The 25,362-nt window shown below is 52.3% G+C and overlaps 1 protein-coding gene across 7 annotated transcripts in view; it reads right to left on the reverse strand.

Annotated features, from left to right (window-relative positions):
• The window catches only part of Cux2 (cut like homeobox 2), a 225,202-nt gene that overhangs the window by 168,084 nt on the left and 31,756 nt on the right, over positions 1 to 25,362 (reverse strand). Inside the window, exon 1 of one of the 7 annotated variants that reach the window (XM_074060944.1) lies at positions 21,996 to 24,263. The exons of 4 other annotated variants lie outside the window; for them this stretch is intronic. The gene's annotated coding sequence lies outside the window, so the exon portion shown is untranslated. Of the gene's footprint in view, positions 1 to 2,507; positions 9,820 to 21,995; positions 24,264 to 25,362 lie in introns of those variants that run through there. 2 more of the 7 variants (XM_074060939.1, XM_074060943.1) reach the window with 2 other exon arrangements.

Raw genomic sequence — 25,362 nt, forward strand, 5'->3', positions numbered from 1 at the left:
ACAATAAAATATTCTTGGGCCAGGCGTGGTGGTGTATGCCTGTAATCCCAGCTACTCTGGAGGTAAAGACGGGAGGATGTCTGTGCACAGCTGGCCTAGGCAAAAGTGTGAGGGCCTATCTGAAAAATAAACTAAGGCTGGGGCTGCAGCTCCATGGTAAAATGCTTGCTTAGCAAATTCCAGGCCCTGCGTTTGACCCCAGTACTAAAAAACAAATCTTCCTCAAAACAGTCCCTCCCTGTAGACACCAATGCTTTACTTTGAATCTTGTCAGCATCTCTGCTAAACTTCCAAGGATTGTTCCACTGCAAAAAGATGTAACAATAATAACAACTTTTTCTGGTGACTTGCTATGCCAGCTGCCCAGCTAAACGTTTTAGCTACCCTGTCTCACTGAATCCTTGCTGTCATCCTATAAACTGGATAAGGGCCCAGAGAGGTTAAGTAGCTGGCTCAAAGTCACCCAGTAACTGAAAGAACCAGGATTTCTACACTAAAGGATGTAGAAAGATCTCCTTGAAAAACAGGGGTCAGTAGGACCCCCTTTGTGGAGTTTCTGTAACAATCAGCACTTTGTTCTGCTAGCCGGAGGACCTCATCAGTAAATGGCCCTCGGGTGGTTTAAGGTGGGCGGGCTCAGGCATGGGGTGGCACCAGCCTCTGCCCTCTGCCACGGATGCGCACATATCAGTCGACTTCAGACAAAGCTCACACAACAGTCTGGGTGTCCACAGCTTCTGCGAGCCAAGCTCGTGGCGGCTGCCCTTGGAGGGGCACGCTGCCAGGTGGCTCTCACGCCAGCCGGCTGCTCCCACCCCTGGCTGTGCCTGCAGTGCCAACCCGCCAGAGGAGAGAAAAGCACGGTGCAGCCTGCCACACATGCAGGCCATGGCCAGCACCATGCCACATGGGCACGCCCGGCCAGGGGTCTGCAGTGCCAGTGGGCAAGGCTGCAGAAAGTGGGCTCTGCGTGTTGGGACGAAGATGGTCTTGCGTGCTGATGAGATGCGTGTGTCTGGACATTGGCACTCCAGAATTAACAGTAACAGCTCTGCAGCACTTCCTATAACCTTTATGTCCAGTGAGGAACGTAACCCCATGACAGATGCAGCAGTAGGTATATCATTAGCCCTTTTTACAGGTAAGGAAACTGAGGCACAGAGAAAATGGCCTGCCTGAGATCACACATAGCTAGGACACCCTGAACACAGACCACCTGGCCATGTTTAAGAAAGACACCAAGGCAGCAAGAGAGAGAGGGAGACCCAGCTGTGAGTCTGGCACTATCACAGCTGCCCCATCTTACAGGTGAGAAGACTGAGGCTCAGAGAAGCAGCAACGTGCACAAGAACACCCAGCATTTGAAGCCACACCCCGGAGCTGTGCCGGGCACCGATGCTACCGCATTTGACAGCACCTGGCTTCTGCTTTGTAAAATCTGACTCAGCCACCCCGTTCTGTAGAGCATGAGACCTCAACAACACTGACCCCCCAAAATGTGGGAAGCAAGACAGGAACAGAGATTAGGAAGAGGCTCTGGGAAGCCCAGCAGGTTCCCTTTGGGTAGTCACACCCTGAATGTGGTAGGACTCAGGGCCACTGCAGTGTGGCCATTGGGGGGTGTTGGGGGCTAAGGTCTCCAGGGCTGTGGCCAGCAAGCATCCCCTTCCCCCAGCTGGAAGAGCCACTCTCACAGGATCAGCCTGAGAACACAGGGACAGATGGGCACGGTCAGCCAGGGAACCTATGGCCCGGGTGGGTGCATCTTGATGTTCTGTAAATCTTTTATATTTGGAAACACCACCCTCCACAACCACAGCACCCACTTTTGCTATGCAAGCCATAGACAGCAACACTCTACAGGACCTTGCAGGTGGGTTAAAAATGGACACGACCCCCAGAGGGTGCAGGAGGACCAGTCTGTCCTGGAAACTGCACTGTGTCCTCCTCAGTCCAGCTCTGCCAGACTGAAGGGCACACACACATGCTCACATAAACCACACACATGCTTGCACAATCATGTGTGCTGTCACACCCTGCACCTCACACGCACTGTGCGTGCATACCACACGCTCCCCAAGCAACACCCCCATGTGTGTTCACGTGTCCAAACACACTGACATACACGGCCACACACTTGTAGGTGCGCTCACACACACCCATGCATGCACACCCTCTGACATGTACTCACACACGCAGAGGCGTGGCCACCCACACGGACCCACAGTCACACGCCTATGTGCCACCCCATGGTACTCACTCACACCCACACACTGATAGAAAAAGACACACATGGCCCAGACCCACACTTGCCGCCTCCTGAAGACACACAGACACAAGAAGACACAACTCACAAACACACATGACCAAAGACAAAGGTCACACTCTGGCTTGCATGAAGGTGTCCCTCACAGCCACGGTGTGCACAGAGAAAGACCCACAGAGGACTTCACGTGCCACACACAGCGGGTGGACATACACAAATGGCCACGGCCTCTTGCTCTCACCCGGGCAGCTCTGTCCTCTCTGGAGCCGTCCAAGGCCCCCAGCAGTGTCCCTGCGGTCACAGCCCAGCCTGGCAGCTGGGACCCCTCGGAGCGAGCGAGGCCGGCAGCCGCAGCGGCTCAGAAAAGGCTAGTGTGCAAAAATAAATGGAAAGGCTGCGCGACGTGGCGTCCCTTCCCACAGGACTCCGAGCTGACGCAGGTTCTGCTCTGCAACAAACATTTCCAGTCTAATTTTAAAGACATTAGCATTACCTCTTTGGCTCTTGCTCCAGCCAGACGGTACCTCGCCTCCAGCACTGTCCATCAGCCGGCTGTGCTTGGGCGTGCAGGGGACGCAGGGCACCTGTGCCACAGCATGGCCGAGAACCAGCAGGCCACCGAGGTCTGATTGTACAACACCCCTGTGGGCCCTGGGTTTCACACCCACTAAAGAAGCTAGGTCAGGAGGGCCAAGAACCCACAATCTGGTAGAGACACCTCAATTTCCCGCAGGGGTTCTGTCTCTCCGCAGTCAGCCCCCACTGCTGGTCTCCAAGGTGAGGAAGGTGGCTTTCACATGGTAGATTTGCCCACTAACAAGTAGGGGGGCAGGTGCAAACTGGGGGTCCATTTGTCACCCCATAACTTGCCCTGCCTGCAAACCATCTCACCTGTACCTCTTGGCAATGCCCAACCTGGACGTCCAGCCTTGGAGACCACTTGTAGAGACAACAAAGCCAGGAGGGTCTACGAAAGCCCAGAGAGCTGTTTGCAACTCTGAGGCCTAGACCCTAAGGTACTGCCCAGCCTTGCCCCATATACCCTGGATGTCCCAGGGCGTGGGCACAGCCTTCACAAGACCCACGTCTCACCTTTGCCACCTTGAATGCACTTGCCTGCTATTTTGCCACAGCTGTGCCTGGCTACCCTCAGGCCTGAGCCTCCAAATGCCTTCCTTCCATACTGCTGGGGGTCTGGGATCCCAAGTTTAATGGGACAGCTCAGTTCACTGGGAAGCTGCCATGGCCTTCCAGGCCAATGTGAGCACTTTTCCTCAGCTCTGGGGCCTCCCAAAGCTCTTCCCAATCCGGTTCTATCTGCTTTTCCCTGGTCTGTCCCTGCCTTGGGCTTCCCAGGGGCAGGGAACAGCCTGTGGGGTCCATTCTTGCTGCACCAGGTAGAGCAGCCCACCAGCCAGTTGCTGAATGAATACACGAGTGCCAGCGTATTTGAGCCATGGCCCCATCCCTCCTGCAGGGCTTAAGAGTCTCCCTCTGGGCTCCAGAGAGAAGCCAGGCAAAGGAGATATAGCATGTGGTGTCTGGAGAGAGAAAGGTGACATTGGCCCCCTGCTCCCATCCACTCTGCTCTGGGGCTGGAGGCACTGGCCCCTTTGGCCATTCCAAGCCACAAATGCGTATTACCACCAACTGGGGCTCTGCAGGCCCTGGGCATACAATTGTGGGGTGGAGAAGAGAAATGTCAGCAGATGGCTATGGCAGCCTCCGCATCCTCCCTCTGGGGACTCTGAGTCTCCTTGTGAAATGTCTCTTGTATCAGTTCTCCCCAGAAGTCTCTGTGCCACCCTAGGACAACATAGGCCTGACCAACAGCTTCCTGACTGCTCTTACCCCACACCTGCCCCCTCTGTGGCTGACCTGAGAGCTCTTTGCAAAAGGTCAAGTGTACTGGCTTATTTCACCCCAGCTTACACCCTTTCACAGTTCCCCAGAGGGCTCCCCAGTAGCTTACAAAATTAACCTCCAATTCTCCCCCTGAGCAGTGGGCAGAGTCCAGAGGCCCTCTCTGATCCGACACCCACTGACAACTACATGCTTACTACGATCCAGATAAAATGAGCTGGCTTCTCATCCCCTGTGAGATGCCCACACAGGGCCCAGGGTCCAATGCTATACTAAAACAGCCCTGAATTCCCTGCCAGTCAAACTCATTCTTCAAGTCCTGCTGCAAACAGCCTCACAGCAGCTGCATCCCAGCTCCGGGCACCTGCTGAGCACAGTGCCCATTGCTGTAGGCGATGCCAGCTTGCACGTACAGGGTGGGCTTCTCTCCCTGTGCCCCCTGAGAGCAACAGACAGTCTTATTTATCTGCATCCCCTCGATCTGGCCTGGAGTAGACACATTAACATGCATCAGTCATCACTGCTATGATTAATATAATTTTTAAGCTCTCTCTGTTGCCGGTGCCTGGCTCTCGGCTCTCAGATTAGTTTTTAATAAATGAAGCCAAAAAGAAAGATCCAGGCGCCTTTGCTTCCTGCCCAGCTCCCCGGGCTCCAGTCTGGGGTGGGGGGCTGGGGACCAGCAGGTGAGGGTGGGGGGTGCTGCCCCTCAGCCTCTGGTAGATGACTGCCTGCCTTGGCATAGTAGACCCTTATGCCCAACCCAAAGCAACGTGGATCTCACTGCAAGGCTGCAGTGGGGGGCACCGGGGATGCACACACATCCAAGGGCTCCCCTTCACCTTCATGGCTTCATCTGGAAATCATGACACAGGGTCTGCGGGAGAAGAAGGTGGCAGGAAGGTCCTGGGTTCAGCCAGATGGATGCTTTTAGGATTTAACCCTTTTTATTCTGAGAAGAGGGAATTGCGAGGTGAGGCTATGATCTTTGTTGTCCCTTGACTCCCAGTACAGGGTCCCCTGGACAATTTAGCTCCACCCAGAATGCAGCCAACAGCGCAGCCCCGCCCCCTGCAGGGAAAGCTAGGCAGGAAGGGGGTTTACACATCCATGAAGAGTGACAGGTGACCTGAGCATTGTGAGGCCAAAGGCAGGTGACTTTGTCACTCTGGGCCTCAGTTTCCTCATCTGAAGAATGGGCCAAAGTCTTTAAAAGCTGCTTAGATCCCACATGGAAAGCACCAGCAAGTGGCCTGGCCTCCCACTCCACTCCAGACATGGTGCCCACTGGGATAAGAATGCAGGAAGACCCAGCTGGCATCTGGGAACAGCCACCCAGGGAGGACGGAGGGCCTCAGCCAGCAGTTAGGAAACTTGGCCTATGATCCACGCAGTGAGTGCTACACCTGAGAATGTGAACCAGGCTCTCGAAACGACAGTGCTTTGTGCACAGGAAGCTCTCGGTTCTCTCTGCTGCCAGAGGTCAGAAGCACTGGTATCCTGGGGCTATTGCTCACCACAAGTTGCACCACTCAGGCTCAGCCAAGCCCCCAGCACAGCCTCCTCCTCCCTGCTTCCAGATTTACGGCCAGCTCTGCAGGGCCCTGAGCCCCTGCTGGAGAAAGCTCAACCTCACACAGGGCCTGAGCTTGTGGGGGGAGTGGGGGAGGAAGACAAAGCGGGGGGGGTCACAGCATTGGCCCCAAGCAGATGTTTGAGAGCCCCCCACCCCCACAATTCTCCAGGACTCAGTAGAGCCCAGAATTTCCTGACGGCACAGTGCCAGCATGTCCTGTTATGGCTTTGGAAGGAGTGACAGTGTCCAGAGCAGACAATGATGACAGTCACACAGTAATGTCAGCAATAGCAATTCTAATAACAAGAATGGCTCTAACTTCCTAACACCAGCTCCAGCCAGACCTGGAGCTGGGTGCCCTTCTCACCCTCTCATTTGCCCCTCACCACCTTCCTGGAGGAAAGTAGCATCATCACTCTCATTTGACAAATGAAGAAACAAGACTTAAAACGGCAAAGTCATTTCCCAAACTCAGAGAGACCGCTTGCCTGAGGACACACAGCCAGCCACAGACCAGAACTTAATTTCAAGTTTATCTGACCTTCAGGTTCTTAGCCACAGCTGTTCCCTCCCCTGGAAAACTCACAGCCAGGCATTCAACAAACAGAGACAGAGCCTATAAGAAATGCCAGGGTGCTGGGGAGACTGAGGCAAAGGAGGTGAGTCCTCCAGCTGTTGCTATGAAGCCCCAGGGAGGGCTCTGTCCCTCTCAAGGTGACAAGGACTACAGACGGAACTTGAGAGGATCACAGAGAGGGACTTCACCTTCTCCCAAAGACCATGAGGCCTCATGTGGGAAACAAGACAGCTGCCGGCCACATGGGATAATCACACTGTCATTCTGTTACTTACAGAGGTGGCTGTTACCAGGAGCCAGGCTCTGCTGTAACCAGGACGTGGAGGGAAGGTGGCATCCCTGAATCCTCACTCCATCGTCCCCACCGGCTCCGACAGCTCCAGAATTACCCCCATCTCCCCTGCCAGCTCCTCCTGACCTTGGGCACTCACATGGTGGCAGGGGCCGCTCACGCTTGGCCTTTCCTCATGCGACTCCCTGAGTTATCGACAGCAGGGATGGTTTTGCTTAGCTTGAAATACCTGGTCTTCACGAATCCCTGGGCTGGAGGCTTCCGAAGCTTCACGGCGACATGGGGGGATTAAAGCCGCTCCTGGTTAATATCGCATGGTACCCAGGGCGTCAGGCGGCCGCCTGTGATCGAGAGGCTGCTGTGAGATGCGATGCAGCCTTGCCGGCAGCCGGGAAGGGGCGGTATGCGTCTCCCTCCTTGCTGGCTTGGCCGGCTACAGATAAACATCAATTCGCTCCTGTGGATCACAGTCACAGTAAATAAATTTTTCAGGAAGCCTGAGATCTGCACAAAGGCCCCGCCAAGCTCCCATTTCACACAACATCAATGTTTGGCCTCCAAGAAATAAAAGCTCTAAGGTGGCTGTCACCAGGGCAAAATTGCCAATTGTGAAGTCACCAAGAAAAGAGGAAGACGGCAACGATGAGCTTTCAGGGCGATGTTTCCTCCACAGCTTAAAAGATAAAAGGTGGAGAGCCAGTCATGTCACCCACAAACTTACCTCTGGGACTTGTCCCCCCGAGTTTCTGGCCCAGGCCCCCTGTTGTCCCTGTGGGAGCTGGAGCAGCCGGTTCCGGATGACTTTGGTGACTTCAGCGTCTCAGGCATTAGGTTATTTTTACTTCCTCAAAGTGGGTTTTTTTTCACTACTTTTAGAAGTGGCAGACAGGGCTAGTCTATTATAAAATATTTGTTGCAAACACACACACACTCACACACACAATTGCTCATCACCCCACACCCATTCCTGTCTGTGTAAAAGTCTCATGTCGCCGTGGTGTGAGGGACAGGAGAGGGGAAGCTGAGATGCCTCTGGGGCAAGCAGAGTTTATATAAGGTTCCTCAGCTCAGGCACAGTTCTGCTGCCTCTGGTGACAGCTGATGGAGATGTCGTCTTACAGACAGGGAAACTGAGGCACCAAGGAGCCCAGGGAAAGGTGGAGTGGACTCAAATGTCTGCATTTGAATCTCAGTTCTGCCACCTCCACTGTGTGGCCACAGGCAGGTAACGTGGACCTGCCTGAGCCTGGATGACGTGACCTGTAAGACAGAGTGGCAGTGTCCATTCCCCACAGATCGCAAATTTATTCACTTTATTATTAAAGCCCACTGCTGGCAAGATCAGAGCTGGATCTGGGAGGAGGGGCTCTGTTCTTAGTGGCTGGTCACTACAGGCTCCTCCCCAAGTCCCAGGTCCTGAGACTCTGGGCAAGTCTGTCTCTAGCACTAAAATCCAGAGATGCCTTAATGACCTTCACACAGGAAAGATGCTGCTTTATGGAAAGGAAGGCAGAGGCTCAGAAGAAATGAGTTACCCAGACCCAGGAAGCAGGGACAACCCGGACCCCAGCTCAGCCCACTCAGAATCATCTGCTGGTCCACCACATGCGGCAGCCGAGACCCCAAGTCTCATGCAGTCAGTGACCCATTTAGGACAAAGACATGGACCCCTGCTTCCCGCCAAGCCCCTTTCTTCTGCACAAAAATTGAAACAAAGCCCCAAGTGAGGAGGATGCCTTCCGCGCAGCTGCTCTAATGACACTCCCACGGCGTTGAACCGTGGCCCCTGAAATTCACGTCCACCCCAAACCCCAAGACATGGCCTTATCTGGACCCAGGATCTTTTCAGTCAGTTGGCTGAATGAAGATATAGACACACGGGGCAGGGCTGGGCCCCAAGTCCAAGGACTGACTTCTTCTTAAGACAGCTGTGCATGGAGGGAAGGTGGCCGCAGGGGGACAGAAGCAAAGACAAGAGTCATCCCAGGCAAGGTCAGGGATACAGAAGAGACAGGGATGACTGTCCCCAGAGCCCTCAGAGAGAGCGGGGACCTGTGGACACATGGAGTTTGGACTCCTGCGCCCACTCCCACGAGAGGATAAACATCCACTGCTTTAAGACCCTGCCTATGGCACTATGTTACTGCAGTCCCCCAAAATGGGTATCACGCTCAGCTATAAAAGTACATAGAACCCAGGTGACACTAGCCGGACCTTTGAAGCCTCCTGGTGGGGTTGGGGAAAAAAATAAAAATGTGACCCTGGTCAGTTAGGCAACCAGGATGAGGTGGCCACTCTGCATCCCTCAGCAGCCCCATGGTGTGTCTCTCTGGACTCGGGACAGCACGGGAAGGAGCAAAGGCCGCCCAGATATACTTAACCTTGGTCAGCGTGACCCCAGCCGTCTGCTCCAGGCCTTCGTGGAAACGGCATGGCTGAGTCAGGAGCACTACCTCAGCAGCTCTGGGGCTGTGAATCTCACTTCCCTCTGAGAATGGGAACAATGAGGTCACCTGGGGCTGCTTGTTGCCCACCCGTTGCCTTTGACAGAGGCTGGCCTCTGCCAGGCACTGAGTCTGCTACTGACACTGCTGCCATGGCACGAGCTGACGACTGATCCCTCACATGGGTGTGCAAGCCTTCGCTGGGTGGCTAATGGCCCCTGCCCCAGGTCCCACTTAGTTAGGACAAGGCAGCACAGCCAGATACAAACCTGCTGGCTGTGTCACCCGTGCCCCTAACTAGAAAGACCCAAGAGGTAACGTTTGGAGTCCTAGCACACGGACTGCGCTCTATGAGTGCGCTGGTGCAAGCTGGAGCCCTGCTGAAGCATTTCTGAGACGGGGAGGGCAGAGCCCCATGCCAGCCTCCACAGTGAAGACAAGGAAGGAGAAGGACAAGTTGAGTCCACATCCCATATGCTGGTCAGGTTGGGGATGGCCCAATAGGGAGTTAGTGTCACCAACACCAGGGCCTCATCCCCTGGGAATGCGCACAGGACTGAGGTCATAGGTCCCAAGGGATGGGAAAGTGAAGGGGCCTCCCCCTCTGTCAGTCCAGCATCCAAGTAGAAATCCTGCTCCCCCAAAGACCCCCTCACCTGGCCCTGGAAGAGCTCCGTCAATTCCATACCAGGGAACATCCTGAAGTCATCTGTGTGTACTCAACTCTGCCCTGTCCCCCAGGGCACCCCAGCAATGCTGCATGTCCATATGTCCCCATCCTCCCCATACGGCTTTACCCAGGGCTCTCTGCCACCCCCCCTTCCCACAATTCCATCCACCTCATATCTCTGCTCCAGACCCACCAAGGCTCCCCACTGCCCCCTGAAACTCCTCCAGCTGGTGGGCTGTTTTAACAGAAGAAGAGACGGAGGGCCAGAGTGACTGGGTTTTGTTTTGTGTCTGTTTAATGCTCAAGTTTAATGTCAGTTCGTTGGCCTCTGAGTCTTTACACCTGTCATGGCCTCTCCCCCTCCTCCTCACCAGGCAACGCTCAGTTGTCTCTGCTTTCAGCTTGGCGTTGAGGCTGTAGGAAGCCTCCCCTGCCGGCCCGGTCAGGAAAGCACAGCCAAGCACAACTCCAGGCACGCACGGGCCTGGGGAGCGGAAGAGGGAATGATAATCTGGACAAGTCTCTGCTCCCCTGCTCAGGCACTACCAGGGAAGTGCATTTGGGACTTTGTTCCCAAAACACGTCATTGAACTTGCTTTCTTATTGAATCTTTGTTACTACTCTCATTTCTCTGATGAAGAAACGGAGGCTTGGAGAAGGAAGGTCAGATGCCCAAGGCCACAGTCTGAACGTGCAGGACAAAGACTCGATCACAGGGCTGCCAGGCTTTGTGCCCTGGGCAGGGGACGTGGAGGACGAGACCATCCAAGACAAATCAAAGGAGCCAGAGAGCTAGAGCTGGGCAGATCTCTGCCTGAAACACCAGTCCCTTCCCTGGGCCTCAGTTTCCCCAGCTGTAAACAGGCATAACAGCTTCCGACACTGTACACCAACATCCTGACATAAGGCAGAAGTGGGCAGTGGAGAGGGGCCGTGGCTCAATGTCAGTGGCTCATACAGGAAGTATGAGTAACTCCTGGCTCCCAATCCTCCCGCAGGGTGAAAGGAAGGCACCCAGCTATGTACTCAGACTTCAGGTGACTATGCATGACAGATAGGCTTCATGACTGCTCAACACCAAACTGCAGGGATGTAGGGTTGAGGGTCTAAAGAAGAGCTCAGGGTTTGAGTCCTGTCTCCCGGCTTGCTGGCTGTGTGTGACCAGGCAAGTCCCCTGACCTCTCAGAGCCTGTTTTCTTCTCTTCACCTACTTCCCACAGCTGCTATGAAGACTTGAGATCACGATTTCATGTAGTGGTGACAAAGAAAACGGAGACCCTTTGTTCCCAATCTCCCCGGAGGGCACACTTTATAACACCGCAGTATAATGTCACAGCCAAGACACTGACATTGACACAGTTCAATATGGGACATCCCCACCTCCACTGCCCTGTTATTTATTATACCCCACCTGTTCCCCACCCCCGGCCCTGCCCTGAATCTGTCCTTGGTGTCCCTAACTTTGTCTTCTCAGAAAGGCCACAGAAGGGGAATCCTACAGTGAGTGACTGTTTTGGGCCCGGCTTTTCCGGGCACAGGAAGCACAATTGCTTCCTGCCTTGTCTGCACTGTACGTGTACTGATGGTCTGTTCCTGTTCAGTGCTAAGCAATATTCCATGCCATGGATGTACCACAACTTCACTGCAGCTCAGGGAAGAGCAGCTGGGCTGTTCCCTCTCTCCAGTTTTTGTGCCTAAAGCTGCTGGGAGCATCCGGGGCAGGAGTCCTGTGTGAACTCAAGTTCCATTTCTTTGGGACACAGTGTTTAGTTCTTAAACCCCTCTCCAGGCATAAAATTTCATTGATTCAACAAATATTGATTAGTTTGCACGATGCCATTCTAGATACGAGGATGTGACACAGAACCGAATCACTGGACAGATGATTCACAGCAGTCTGTGCGACAGCAAGACAGACTCTGAATGACCACTGAATTAGCAGCCACTGGGGTGAGCTAAGGCCAGAGCTGACCCCTTGGAGGACGTTTTCCTAAGAAAAACTCCAGTTCGATGTGACACAACAGGTCGGCAGGCATGGAAACCATGCTGACTTTCTGTTCAGTGCGTTTTCTTTAGGAAGTTCAGAAAATGCTATGGTGCTTCCATTTCACAGCTTCGGAAGCATTGTCCCTCGACAGCGCAGGTGACAACAGGATCTCACATGGCTGCAGCTCTCAGGGACCACAAACCATCCCTCAAGAGCCACACACTTAGGCCCATTTCAAAGAAGAGGAAACAGAGGATCCAAGAGGCTGAGTAACTGCGTGAAGGGTACTGGCTGGGAAGGGCAGAGCCAAGATCAGAAGTCCAAGGACCGAGGGAAGTAAGGCGGAACTGAGCCATCTTCTGCCCTGCCCCACGGTGTCAGGCGTCACCCTAGACAGGGACTGTTCCCCACATAAATCAAATGGTTCCTCATCAACTATGAAAGATCTGAGCGCTGATAGCCTCAGTCAGTATGTTCTAAGCTCTCATCGTTAACAAAAACTCATCAGGTTAGCTGAACCAGTCTCCTTTGATCAAAGTGTTTCCCTGCTGGACACTCCTGGGGCCATTTGGTCCCTGGCACTGGCACCAGTGACGGCTTTCCCGACAGGGGAAGTCCTGACCCCCGACCCTCGCTGCCACATAAAGGAGTATTTATCTTACCATTTGGCATGAATGGAAGGCATGCTCTCTCTCTCATTGGCAGGGTTTGGTGGGTGGTGAGGGACAGTCACCATGGTTAAAGACCACACCACCGTGTGGAAGGCTAGCCAGAAGGGAGTGATGAGGTGCAATCAGGCTGGGTGCGGGAGCCTCTGGTTCTCTCCCGCTGTATCTGATCTGATCCCTGATCTCATGCTAGTCACATCTTCCATCTCCATCAGCCCTCCCTGATGTGATGACCGTGCCCCTAGCACCCACTCTGCCCAGGCCTTGCTGAAAGCAAGGACACAGCAGGAACCAAGAAGATGTCTCAGGACTTGAATTTACTGAGGAGACAGACGCTAACCTCAAATAAATAACCCAATACCTGATTTCAACTTGAGACAAATGCTGGGGAAGAGAATCAAGGTGCTGATGTAAGAATAAAGACTTTACCAAAAATGGTCAGAGAAGGCCCCCTGGGGAAGGTAGGTCCTGACAGAAGAGCCCGCTGGAACTCTGGGCAGAGGAAACAGCATGTGCAAAGGTCCTGAGGCACAAAGTTTGAGTATTTCAGGAATCAAACACACACAGGGCATTGCCGGCTGCAGGTCTTCAAATGTCAGCCTCCTCTGAGAAACTGCTCCAAATCCCCCACGAAAAGCAGTCCCACTCCATCCTCCCATTTCACTTTTTTTCTTTTCTTTTTTTACTGTATTGGCCAGCTTTCTGCTACTATGACAAATATCTGAGATGAATCAGCTTAAAGGAGGGAAGGTTTATGTAGGCCCATATTCTGGAGGTTCCAGTACCTGGGTGGTTGGCCCACCCACAGCAAGACAGAACTTCCTGGCAGAGGGAGCTGCTCACCTCACGGCAGCCGGGAAGTGGGGGCACAGAGGCAGTATCTCCTACAAGGTCACGCCCCCAGTGACCTAACCTCCTTCCACTAGGCCTCACCTCTTAAAGGGTCCACCACCTCTCAACAGCACCATGGGCTGGGGACCAAGCTTTAACACATGGACCTTTGGGGGACATTACAAACTCCAACATTCATCCTCTGGCCACACACGCTGTTTGTCTGTCTGTTTCTTTATTTCCCATCTGGTAAACTATGCAAGGTCCCCCGAGACTGATCACCCAAGGCCTTGGGGACCATGACAACAGCTTTGATGTTTCCTCCAGCCACAGAAGAAGACCCTAGAAGGTTTCTGAGCAAGAAGACTGATGAGTGTTTCAAAATGACGTCTTGAGGTCCTAAATGGGGAGGAAACTGGAGGGGGCAAAAGAAGCCAGAGAGCCCTATAAGAAGGCATCCATGGTCACCAGAGTGGGCAGGAAAGGGGGAGACAGAGGGACATGAGAGCCACATTCAGGAGGAAGAGCCCTCAGGCTCAGGGGTGACTGGTGGCAGCAGGGACCCTGGCTGGCCCCAGGCCTCCCCTCTCCAGGAGGGGGCGCCAGAGAGCTCACTGCCCCGCCCACCACCACACCCTGCCACCTGCTTTATACAGCGAGCCACCTCCAAGCTGGCAGCCCCTCTCGCATCCTGCTTTTAAAATAGAAGTTTCCTGTGAAGCTGCAAATAATTCATCGCTGAGAGTCTTTAAAATGTTCGCAGGTATTTAAAATGCTATATAATCAAGTTCACAAAACTATAAAGTGTAAGCGTTAAGATACCTGAAAGCTCTAATTAAAGCAGGCCACTTCTGCCCCTGTTTACTATTTCCATAATAGCCTGCAACTTGTTCTAGAAATGGTTTTGTTCCTTCCTTTTTAATTGGCCTTAAAAAGGGGAAGGAAAAGAAAAGAAAAAAAAAGGAGTGAAGTTTGCTCTCAGTGCATAGAGGCACTGAAAATGAAAATCACGCCGCCTCTCGAAATACCCTCAAGTTGCCACTGGGTGAGGCTGGCAGGGACATCCATGGGCCCCTGCACCTGACAGTGCTGGGCAGGAACGGGAGGATGGGGAAAGGGGTGACCTTTCTGTCTCCAGGTTCTGAGAATGCTCCACACACCCCCACCACCCTTTCCACCATTGGTACAGTCTAAGGTCAAGGCTCTGACAAGGTTGGTCACAGCTCTCGGTGACCTTCCTGCTGCAGACTTCTGCTCTCAGCTCAAGGGTCATCTCATCCAGGATGCCTTCCCTGACTACCTCCTCCTGCCAGTTCTTAAGGAACTTGCTCTGCTCTCTGTTCTGTTCTCTGTGCCAAGAGTGACTTGTGGTTCTTCCCCCACCAAAGCCACCTTAACTGAGTGAGCTCTTTGTGCCAAAAGTGGGTCACTCTGGAGATGGAAGCCCCTGGCCTCTTTTCCCAGCCTCCCTGCCAGCCCCAGGCTCCTGACATGCGTCCTGTGTGTCCCTTTACTGGCATGTGACACCATCCGTGATCAAGCATTACCTGTGTGTCCCTCGCTGGGCCCTCCTCTACTCAGCCACAGTGGTGAATGCCAGCCTGGACAGATGCCCAGGGTTGTCTTCAGCATGCATATAATAGGCGCCTACTGAATGTCACAGGGTAAGGTTCCTAACTCTGTCCTCAACCTCAGGCCTTTTCTTCTAAGCCTCAGATCTGTCACTTTCATTCAACAAGATGCCCCTCCCAGCACCAAAGACCCACCTGTAACACCCTGGAGTCGCCCTATGGTCAGCTTAGGGGTCCCCCAACCCCAGGGCTTCTCTTCCCATCCCTTTCCCCACTACCCCCATCCCTGCCCCATGGTCCCACCAGGAGCTGGTCCCAGGGGCCTGGAAGGGCAGTTCCAGCCTCTCTCTCCAGGGTCTCCTACCTCCTAACCCGGCTTCCTCATCCCACCTGTCCTGACCCCTCACCCTGGCTGCTCTCTGCCCTCCCCCTGACCCCCAGCTCTCACACCACCCAGCACCATGGCATCAGCTGAGGACACTCGTGATCTGGATACAGTTTTGGTTGCCAGAACTTGACAGGAGGCAACCTGCTGAGGCTAGGGGCACTGGTGACCACCCTACAATGCATAGGACAGTCCCACCCCCCCCAAATTCTGAAACACCAATTCTGTGGAGAATGAGACACCTTCAGTCAAAGACTACTTAGAACGCAGCTCCAAACATCTCTGTCCCTGCTCAAATGACCCCCATGGCTCCCACGGCCCCTGAGCTCTCCTAGTCTACCTTCCTTAATGCTCTTTCACATGGTGCCAGCCATGTGTCTCAGGCGTGGCCCTGGTTATCCACCCCCAGGCTTTTGCCTATGCTGTGCTCAGGCCCTGGACAGCCTGCCCTGCCTTTCCCCACTGTTCTTCCTATATCCCATATCCCTGCTCCGATGTGGGAGCCAGGCCATCTGCCACCCCCACCAGCTCAGGGCACTACAGTTTGCTCCTTCCCTCAGACTCCGGGTCTCACTCTCCTCTGTCCCCAAAAGTACCCTACACAGTGCGTGGCACACAGTAGGTCACAGAGTCTGAATTCAGACAACTTCTAGAATGTACGCCCACTCTGGCCCACGACTGTTCCTTCAATTTCACCTTCCCGGTGTGTGGTGACTTCCCACTTTTCTCTTTCCTCCTCATCTCAGCTCCATGAAGAAGCCTCAGTCACTTTCTCCACGACATGAACAGTGACAGAGATGCTACCAAGTCACCTGTCGTCCCCACAGACACCCCCAACCTTCCCAGGAACATTCCTGCTCTTTTGTGGCACACTGATTTCAAATGACAAAATAAATACATTCTGAATGCTGAAAACCTACAATCATCCTTGGACTTCCCACCCTTCCATGGTTGGGGGGGAATCCCAAGAGGGAAGAGCTGGGGGTCCCCGATGCTCCAGCCAGCCTTGCTCCCAGGCAAAATGCTCTTGTGGTTTTGGGAAAAAGTCCAGCACAGAGCAAAAGTCACCAGCAGGCACAGGCTTCCAGTGAAAAACTATGGGGACAGTGATGACACCTGCCAATCCTCCCTGCCCCATCTGATTGAACAGGACACCGGTTGACACTGTGGGACCCCATTTCCTGTGACACCCAGCAACTGCCACTTCTTTTCACTGGGGAGCCCCTCCTCACCCTGTCCCCAGCCGCCCACCTGTCGCCCACCTGTTACCCACCTGTTATGTTTTCAGTCCAGCCAGCCTTGGTCCCCTCCTGGGGGCAGAAAGCCCCTCCATATAGGTGGCGTGGGGAGCTGATCAGGTCCATGGCTGATGACCCAGATCCAGGCAGGGTCCCTCCTGGATCCCAGCAGTGAGGCTCGTGAACCAAGCCTAGGCCGGTAACCAAACAGCATTCGCCCGCCCAAGGGAGGCTCTGAGTGTTTAACTTATGGTAGCGTCACCTGGTCTCCCTCCTAAACACTGGCACATGAAAATTCCTGAGCCTTTCTAAAAAATGCAAACAGGGATAGGGATGTAGCTCAGTGGCAGAGTGCCTGTCCAGCATGCGCAAGGCACTGGGTTCCATTCCTAGTACTGAAAAAAAAAAAGAAACGAAAATCAACAAACTTTGGAAAACCTGAGACGCTGCTGGGAAAACCAGAATTCCAGGGGATGTTCACAAGCCTTGGCTGAGCCCTTCAGGTGGACAGTAGTTGGGGACAAACAAGACAATGAATGCCCCAACTTCTGCAGTAGTCAACCAGGAACAGTGACTGGTGGTGAAGGTCACTGTTGGGGTCACAGATACTAACTAGCTCCTCTTTCCAGCAACCTCCTCACTTTGTCCCTTCAGCTACAGGAACCACTGAGGGTTCAATACCACAAGAACCTGACACCCACACCACGACAGGTCCCACTATGAGCTGTTCCCAACAGTTTTGCCACCTGCCAGCTGGGGAAACTGAGGCTGGAGAAGGCTGGCTGGCAGCAACATTAGCAGTGATGACTGATGTTCACTGAGTGCTTGCTGTGTACCAGGCCCACTCCTGATTCCATCCACTCCTCAACACATCTTTATTACAACAGCTACTATGCACCAAATGCCCTTTCCAGTGCCTGGGACACAGCAATAAGCCAAAACCAGAAGCTGCCAGCCTTCCAGAGCTGACATTTTAATGGAAAGAACTGGTGAACAACAGAAATGGGTAAAACACTTGTTCGATCACGTCAAGTGCTAAGGAAGAAAAATACCGCGGGGAGGAAAGTGACGGGTGCACACGGGTGCGTGCATGTGCAGCTTCAGTGACAAGGGAGGCCAAACTGAGAAAGTGACTACTGAGCAATCACCAGATGAAATGAAGGGGAAGGGTCGGCTCACGTGTGAGAAAAGTCAGGAGGACAAGTGCAAAGTCCCTGAGGTAGGAATGTGCTCAGCCTGTTCACAAGTAAGACCAGATATTATTGTCACTTCCATTACACATAAGAAACCAAAGCCCAGAGATCAGAAGTGGCTTGCTCAGGTCACAAAGCAGATGACGGACATGCCAGGACTTCCAACTCTACATCAGATGGGTTTTTTTCCTGCAGAGATCCCTAGGTGAGTGATGCTTGTAGCAGCTAAGTTGTCACATGGAGCATTGTGAAGAGAGAAGCCCCTCTACCCAGGACCAAAGCCATGTTAGGGCATTCCCACTGGACACCCATAGGCTCAGGGCTTCCAGTACGTGCACACATAAATACACAGATGCACATAAAGGTGCACATAGGCCTCTGTGCCCTGACAGAGCAGGTGAGAGAAAGATGACGCTAATAAATAAAGCCACCCGATTGATGGTGCTCGGAGCTGAGCACCAGGAATGAGAAATCACCACTCGGGTCTCCACCTTTCACCAAGTTCACAGCTCCCACCACAGCAATGGGGGATGAGAGAGAGGGCCAGAGATGTAGGCAGAGCCCTAGCACCACTGAGCCAGCACAGACAAGTGACCACCCTCTCTGGGCCTCATCTGTAAAATGGGCAACAACGCAGGCCCTGCTTGAAAGCCACCATGAGTCCACATGGTGTGTCTCGCAGCGTGCCCCAAACGGTGCGGACGGTTTCTACCTGACAGAAGGAGAAAGACAATCTCCTGCCCACCTACCCACGACTTCCATCCCCAGGCAACTGCTGCAGTCGGTGGACTCTTTCTAGAAGGTCTATACCAACGGTTACATGCCAAGGACAATTTAAGGTCACCAGCTTGTACAAGATGTGCTAAGACGGGAAGCTACTCTTCTGACTTCACAGCCCACGTCCCCAGATTTTTAAAGAAAAGCCTGAGGTTCCGTCCACAGACATCAAGGATGCTGAAGGCTGTGCTGGCCAGGTCAGGCCTCCTCCTCCACCACCTGGGGCTATGGACCAGAGCTATGGAATCTGTCCTTTTACCCTCCATCATGCTGTCCCTGGTCACAGCCCACTGTCACTAAATCAAAGCCATCACTTCATAAAGATCAGCCCTTTCCAAAACCAAACTCCACCAAACTGCCCTGCTGGCCACACCTTCAGTGCTCCGCTCTACACCGGGGACAAACCACAGGCTCCAACCAGGCTTCACCTGGTGCAGGTCACCTTCCCTACCTCCCATCTCTTCAGGTTGCTGTCTGACCCTGGAGCCTCCCTGGCTCCTCTGGCCCTTCCCTGACCCCAGGATAAAAGGGGTGCTCTTGTGCCCTCCTGCAGACCCTCCCTCCCCACTCAGCAGGCCTTGTTATTGTCCCCACCATCCTTCCTCCACACCTGGCTTCCTCACTAGAACAGAAGCACTCGGTGGGCAGGAACCTTGTCCACACTGACGATTTCATCCATGTTGCTTAGCACAGTGCCTGGCGCACAGGGTGAGCTGCAATATTTTGTTGAATGAATAAAATGACAGGAGCAACACCCCTTCCTCCCCACTACCATGACTCATTGGCAAATTCAATACCCATTTCCCTTCCATTATTGTAAAATCTCAGAGACCAGGGCTGGGCACCCCAGCAGCCAGCACCCCCGGCCCCCAGCACTGACCTGCTTTGACCACCTTTGGGCACGGCAAAAAAAGGCACATTGCCTTTGTGCCTTCCTTTCTTGCTTGCTATTACATTAAGCAAAATTTCTTCATTGGCAAATAAATGGTTTTTCCATCAATAACCACGGATGACTAAATCAAACCTTTAGCTGCTGTTCTTATCTCTTAACCAGACCCATGGATTTTCCGACTAATCGGAAGAAGAATCAAACGCTCCCCTTGGAGGCGGGAGATAACCCAGTCGATGTGTGCCGGGAGGAGGGGCAGGATGGGAATTTGCGTATGGCCCCCAAAAAACAAACACTCTTGTAAATAAAGCCAGCCTCCATCCTGTCTCCACAATGCGCTCTTATTGAGTGAGTCAGGTGTTTGGCTGATTAAAAATTGATCCATTTCAAAATCTAATCAACAGAATAGAATTCTTTCATACGTTATCGAGAGAGCTGCTGACATCGAAAACCAAACCTGTTATTAACCCGTGAACTCCAGTGACCCTCTCCCCGCTGTTCCCAGGGACCGTAAATTATTCAGTGGGCCAAGACTGAGGCCAGCCGGCCTGATGGATTTAGACTGGGGCAGAGTCCAGGGGTTCAGGTGGATGGCGTGGCCCCGCCAGTCCCCAGAGGCTGGGGTTCAGGACCCATGGGGCTGCGTGTCATGACTGTGCATGTATTATGTCTTGGCTGTGTCTTCGACGAAAAGGCCTTGCCTGACTCCCCAAGTGGGTCAGGCAGGCCTGGTCTGGGCCTTGGGGGACACAGAACTTGGCAAAGGATATTTCTAGTTCCCAAGTTAATAAATTATTTCCCTTGAACTACAGGAAGGGAACAAATAAACAAAGACAGGTGGGGGTGTGAGGGAGACATGTGGTGGCATTTTGCAAACAGGAACAGGCAACACAGTCAGTTCAAATATTTTACCTCCTCGTGCAAGAAACAGCTATGTTGCAACTGGACACTGACAACAGTCCCTGAACGGTGGGTTTTGTGTCCAGTAGGGCCCTTCTACCCAATTTCCAGGTGTTGTGACCTTGAATTAAACCCACTTTAAGAGCCCGATCTTATCAAAACAAGAGCAGAGAAAGGGGCTTTTCTCTTTAGAGGACACACACGTCCACACCAAAGTTCTCACCCTGTTGAGCGCGCAGGAAACCCACAGGTGGCCAGGCGGCTTACCCTTGGCATGGCAGTGGAAGGAGGTGATGGTGAGAGGGTCACAAGCCAGGCTTGGGAGCTGGACGAGACTGGGGCTGGGGTGGCACTTCAACCCTCTTCGGAGCTTCTGGGAGAACCAGCATGTAAATAGCTTTGCCACCTCCTGACTGTGTGAGCTTGGGCCAGCAACTCGACCTCGCTCAACCTTGCTTGTCATGGGAATGAAAGCAACGGGGTGGCCAGGCCCCTCTCCACACGGCAGGAGGCACAGGGGAGCCACACCTCGGCTGGCTTTCTTGTCATGATGACACCAGGTGTCCGCACTTCTCAGAGTTCTTCACAAAGTCGGCCACCAATCAGCATCCTCACCTGCCCATGCCCCTCCTGATGCTTGTGCCTGCATTCACAACCACGTCTCTGACATGGTTGTGCACACCGGGGCACAGGGCTCTTCCGGGGACCCCAGCAAGTGGCTTTGCTTGAAAGCCCAAGCCCCAGTTTGAAGCCCAGCTCTACTACTTCCTAGCTAAGGATGCTAAGAATCCCAACATCGTGGAAGTCATTCGGCTCAGAGCCTGGCACACAGTAAGCCTCACATATTCGTCATCATCACCCAAACTCAGCTTCCCACTTGGCCAGTGGGGAATTCTGCTCTTTTACCAGTGGGAGGTTAACCTGATCCTACCTCTTGCTGAGTGACCCTAGGCAAGACACACAGCCTCTCTGAGCCCTGGCTTCCTTCCCAATCAGAGCAGCTAACTAGACCTGTAAGCGCCTTCTGACTAGTGCACACCCCACTCCCTCAATCTAGAGCAATGCCTGGTCGACAATAAACATTCAAATAAATAAGTAAATAAACCACAGGAAATGCATTAGTTCAAAGCCCCCAGAAAATGTCAGCACCATCGTGAGTTCTCAGCAGCAAAAGGACATAACAGGAAGGTGAGTGTATCCCTCCCCACACCTCCAGGGACTTCCTCCCAGGTTGCTGAGGGAGGACACTGGGCCACCCCAGCCTTAGCCACCTGGACATTTTGGTTCTGCCCCCAGGGAGCAACCAAAAAGTCAGAGAGAGGCTGACATTCTGACCTGCAAACTGTGACCCGAGGAATCCTCTCTTAAATTTGTGATCCACAGCCCCCAACCCTTCCTCAAGGCAGAGCCCTCCTCTGCCAGCCCCTCCACCTGTCCACATCAATCCTGTGGAGCCATCATTTTGCGGCAGTCCCTGTGGATGGCTGCCAGTCCAGCTGGCTGCAGCTGGTGGCTCCAGGGCCACCGTGGCTGCTGGGGTGACATGGAAATTATTATTATTTTTTAGATCCTACCACTATACTTTATTATTTTTTTCTTTTATTTATATGTGCATACAATGTTTGTGTCATTTCTCGAACCCCCTTCCCCCCGCCCCCTCCCTTACCCCTCTACCCTGTGACATGGAAATTAGATCCGCCTTCCAAAGCCGGCCACGCTCAGCAGGGCTGCGGACTGGTTAGCTCTTCTGTTCACCACCCAGGCACAGTCCAGAGGGGGCTGAACAAAGAAACCCCAAGTCCCCAAGGTCCGAGCCAGGTAGGGACAGAGTAAAAGAGCTGTTCTGGGAGCTCAGGGCCCAACCTTACCTGTCAGACAGCAGGGTCTCAGGAGGCCTCAGTCCTGGGCCCAAGGAGTGCTGCTAAGTCCCCGCAGAGATAGACAGCCCTGGTAGTCCCTCGAGGTGAGCCAGGTCCTAGGACCAGGTAGACCTGATAGCTGTGGCCAGCGTCTGCTGTCTCCCTGCTGGCTGTTCTCAGGTTGGCCTTCCAAGAACTGCAGATCAATGCAGCAGCCCATGCCACTGCCCGCTGCCCTGGCCAAGTTCAGAGGTGCGGCCTCAGAGGCGGGGCAGAGCTGAGGCAGGCCTCAGGAGCCCACAGAGGCCACACCTCAGGCCCTCCCCAAGCTGGGGAGTCTTGGAAAGGAGCCGGCACAGCAGGCCCATCTTTGCCTGCCAGTCACCAGCCAGCATATCTCGAATCCACGGCCACCCTGCCATTTCCTCACCTCAGGAAGTCACCCTTCAGCTGGGCTCTGAACCACCCATGCTGGGGTTAGAAATTCAGCCTCAGCCCAGTCTCTAGCATTGGGTTTCACGGGACCTGGGTGGAGCCAGGGCTCCACAGTTAGCAAACTCCCAGAGGATTCCAGTGAGAACAAAGTTGGCAAACAGCTGTCAGGCAAAAACGCAGCTTCCAGGATATTAATTAACTCATGTATATTAACTCATGTAATTTTCCAAATAACTGAGGGTCCCTGCTTTACAGATGAGGAAACTAAGGCACAGAAAGGTGAAGCCACTGAGCTGAAGTCACAGAGCAAGAAAGAGGCAGAGTCAGGTATCAGGACAGACCTATTTACAGTATTATTCTCTCATCAAAGAAGAAAGGATGAAAGATGAAAGACTAGCCCATACAGCCTGGTGTGAGATGGAGTTTAAAGCATGACTCCATTCCACAAGCCTTACATGTAAATTACATATGACACATCAGAGGTGACTAGGAGGTGACACACAGTGGCAGAGGTGGAGCCCCACGTTGGAAGGTCACTAGGCAGCATCTGTACCAAAGCTTACCATGTGTCTGCCTAGAGCCCAGCAAGACCCTCCTCGGTATACATCAGGGGTCCTTGATCAAGTACAGCTCTGCAAGCCCTCTGGGGGACACTGGGTGAACCCTGGAGACATTTGATTTTAATTTTGAACCCTGACATTTTGATTGTCATGACCTGGGGGAACTGCTGGTGTCAAGAGGGTAGAAACCAGAGATGCTTTCCAGCATCCCACAATGCACAGGGCAGCCTCACAACAAAGAATTTCCTGGCTCCAAACGCCAGATGTAGAAACTTTGATTTGTACCCAGGAGACTCTGTGGCCCTATGCACCCTGAGAATCTCAGAAACCCCTGTTTCTTATAGTATCACCCGTCAGCAGGAGACTGGCTGAACAAATTGTGGTCTATTCACATAACAGAATTTGAGACCACACGCTGCGCGTGAATGGCTGTGTGAATGGCTGTACCACCACCCAACACTGTGAACCACAAGGACACAGTGCTAGAAGAAGTCAGACACAGAACGGCACACCAGATGGTCCAGCAGGCAACTCATTTGGGCCATAAGAAGTCAGGGAAGGGAACTGAAGGGGCTTCTAGGTGGCCAGGAGCTTCCAACTGTGACAACTGGACCTGTGTCCTTTTCTGTGTGCTTGGTACTAAAGGAACTGCCAGTCACCTCAGCATGGATTTGGTCTTCTTTTTGTGTATCTTCTCTATCTAGGACTGCCACACTGCACATCTTAGTTTTTAAATGAATGACTCGAGTGACAGCAAATACAGTTATTCTTTCATCAAAAATTTGCTAATCTCAGCACAGGACACTGGGAGGGGAGGTGGGAGTGTTCCTGCCCTCAAGGCGGTCACAGTCTTGTGGGGTTAATAATTTGATTAAAAATGGAATGAAGGCCTTAACATACACCTCACCAAAGAATATATTCAGCATATGCAAATGAGCATATGAAAAGATGCCCCACATCTTACCAGAAAAATGCAAATTAAAACAACAATAAGGCTGGGCACCAGTGGCTCATGCATGAAATCCTAGCTACTTGGGAGGCTGAGATTGGGAGGATCCTGGTTTAAGGCCAGTCTAGGCAAATAGTTTGAGAGACCTTATCTCCAAAATAACCAGAGGATGCGAGTGCAACCAGGGTTTGTAAACAAGCAGCTTCAAGGACCACATTCAGCCAGCAGTTGGGTATTGCATCTGTCCAACCCAGTGTTCAAGTTAATCTGCCCTCCCTAAGGCAGGTTGAATCCCCCCAGCTGCCTGTCACTTCCCCCCTCCCAAATACATACAGACTTCCTCCTGCTTTAACTGGTGCCAAATTCACCATTAATGTTAGTTTAGCTGTCCCTGTGTTTCTGGGAGTGTCCTTGAATTAATATTGTCATCAGAACCTTACTGTGATACAGAAATGTAGATGGGGGCGGGGGGAGTTGTTCTCTTGACAGGAACACAAACACATGGATAAAATACCACCATATAAATAAAGCAAGGCTAAATCTAACAAAATATGTACAGATCTGTAAAAGGAAAACTATAAAACTTAGATGAATAAAATCAAAGAAGACTAACTAGATGGCAAGATATCTCATGTTGGTAAGATACAGTATTTTCAAGTTGTCAGCTCTTCCCAACTTAATATACAGACTCAATGCAATTCCAATCAAAATCCCAGCAAGCTATTTTGTGAGTATTGATGAACTGACTGGAAAGTTTATATGGAGACAAACACTGAAAATAGCCCACATAATACTGAAGTAGAACAAAGTCAGTGACTGACACTACCAAACTTCAAGGCTTAGAATAAAGCTAGAGTAATGAAGACAGTGGCACTGCAGAGAGAACAGAGGGGATCAATGGAATGTAGCAGAGAGACCGGAAGAAACTGCCCAAATACAACTAACTGATCTTTGACAAAATAGCAAAGGCAATACAATGGAACAAAGACAGTGCAGGAGACAACCAGACATGCACATGCAAAATCATCAGTCTAGACACAGACCTCATGCCCTTCACAAACTCAAGAGAGATACAGACCTGAAGGTAAAATACAAAACTTTTATCAAACTCCCAGAAGATAACAGGAAAATGCTTGGATGACCTTGAACACAGGGATGACATTTTAGACAAAACACCAAAGACATGATCAATAAAATTAATAATTGATAAGTCTGACTTCATTAAAATTTAAAACTTCTACTCTGCAAAGACAAGTTAAGAAACTAGAATATTTGCAAGAAACACCTCTGGCATAAGACTTTTGTCCAAAATGTATACAAAGAACTCTCAAACTCAACAATAAGAAAACAAATAATTTGATTAAAAATGGAATGAAGGCCTTAACATACACCTCACCAAAGAATATATTCAGCATATGCAAATGAGCATATG

Source organism: Castor canadensis, chromosome 18 (genome assembly GCF_047511655.1).
Source record: "Castor canadensis chromosome 18, mCasCan1.hap1v2, whole genome shotgun sequence".
Classification (NCBI taxonomy): domain Eukaryota; kingdom Metazoa; phylum Chordata; class Mammalia; order Rodentia; family Castoridae; genus Castor; species Castor canadensis.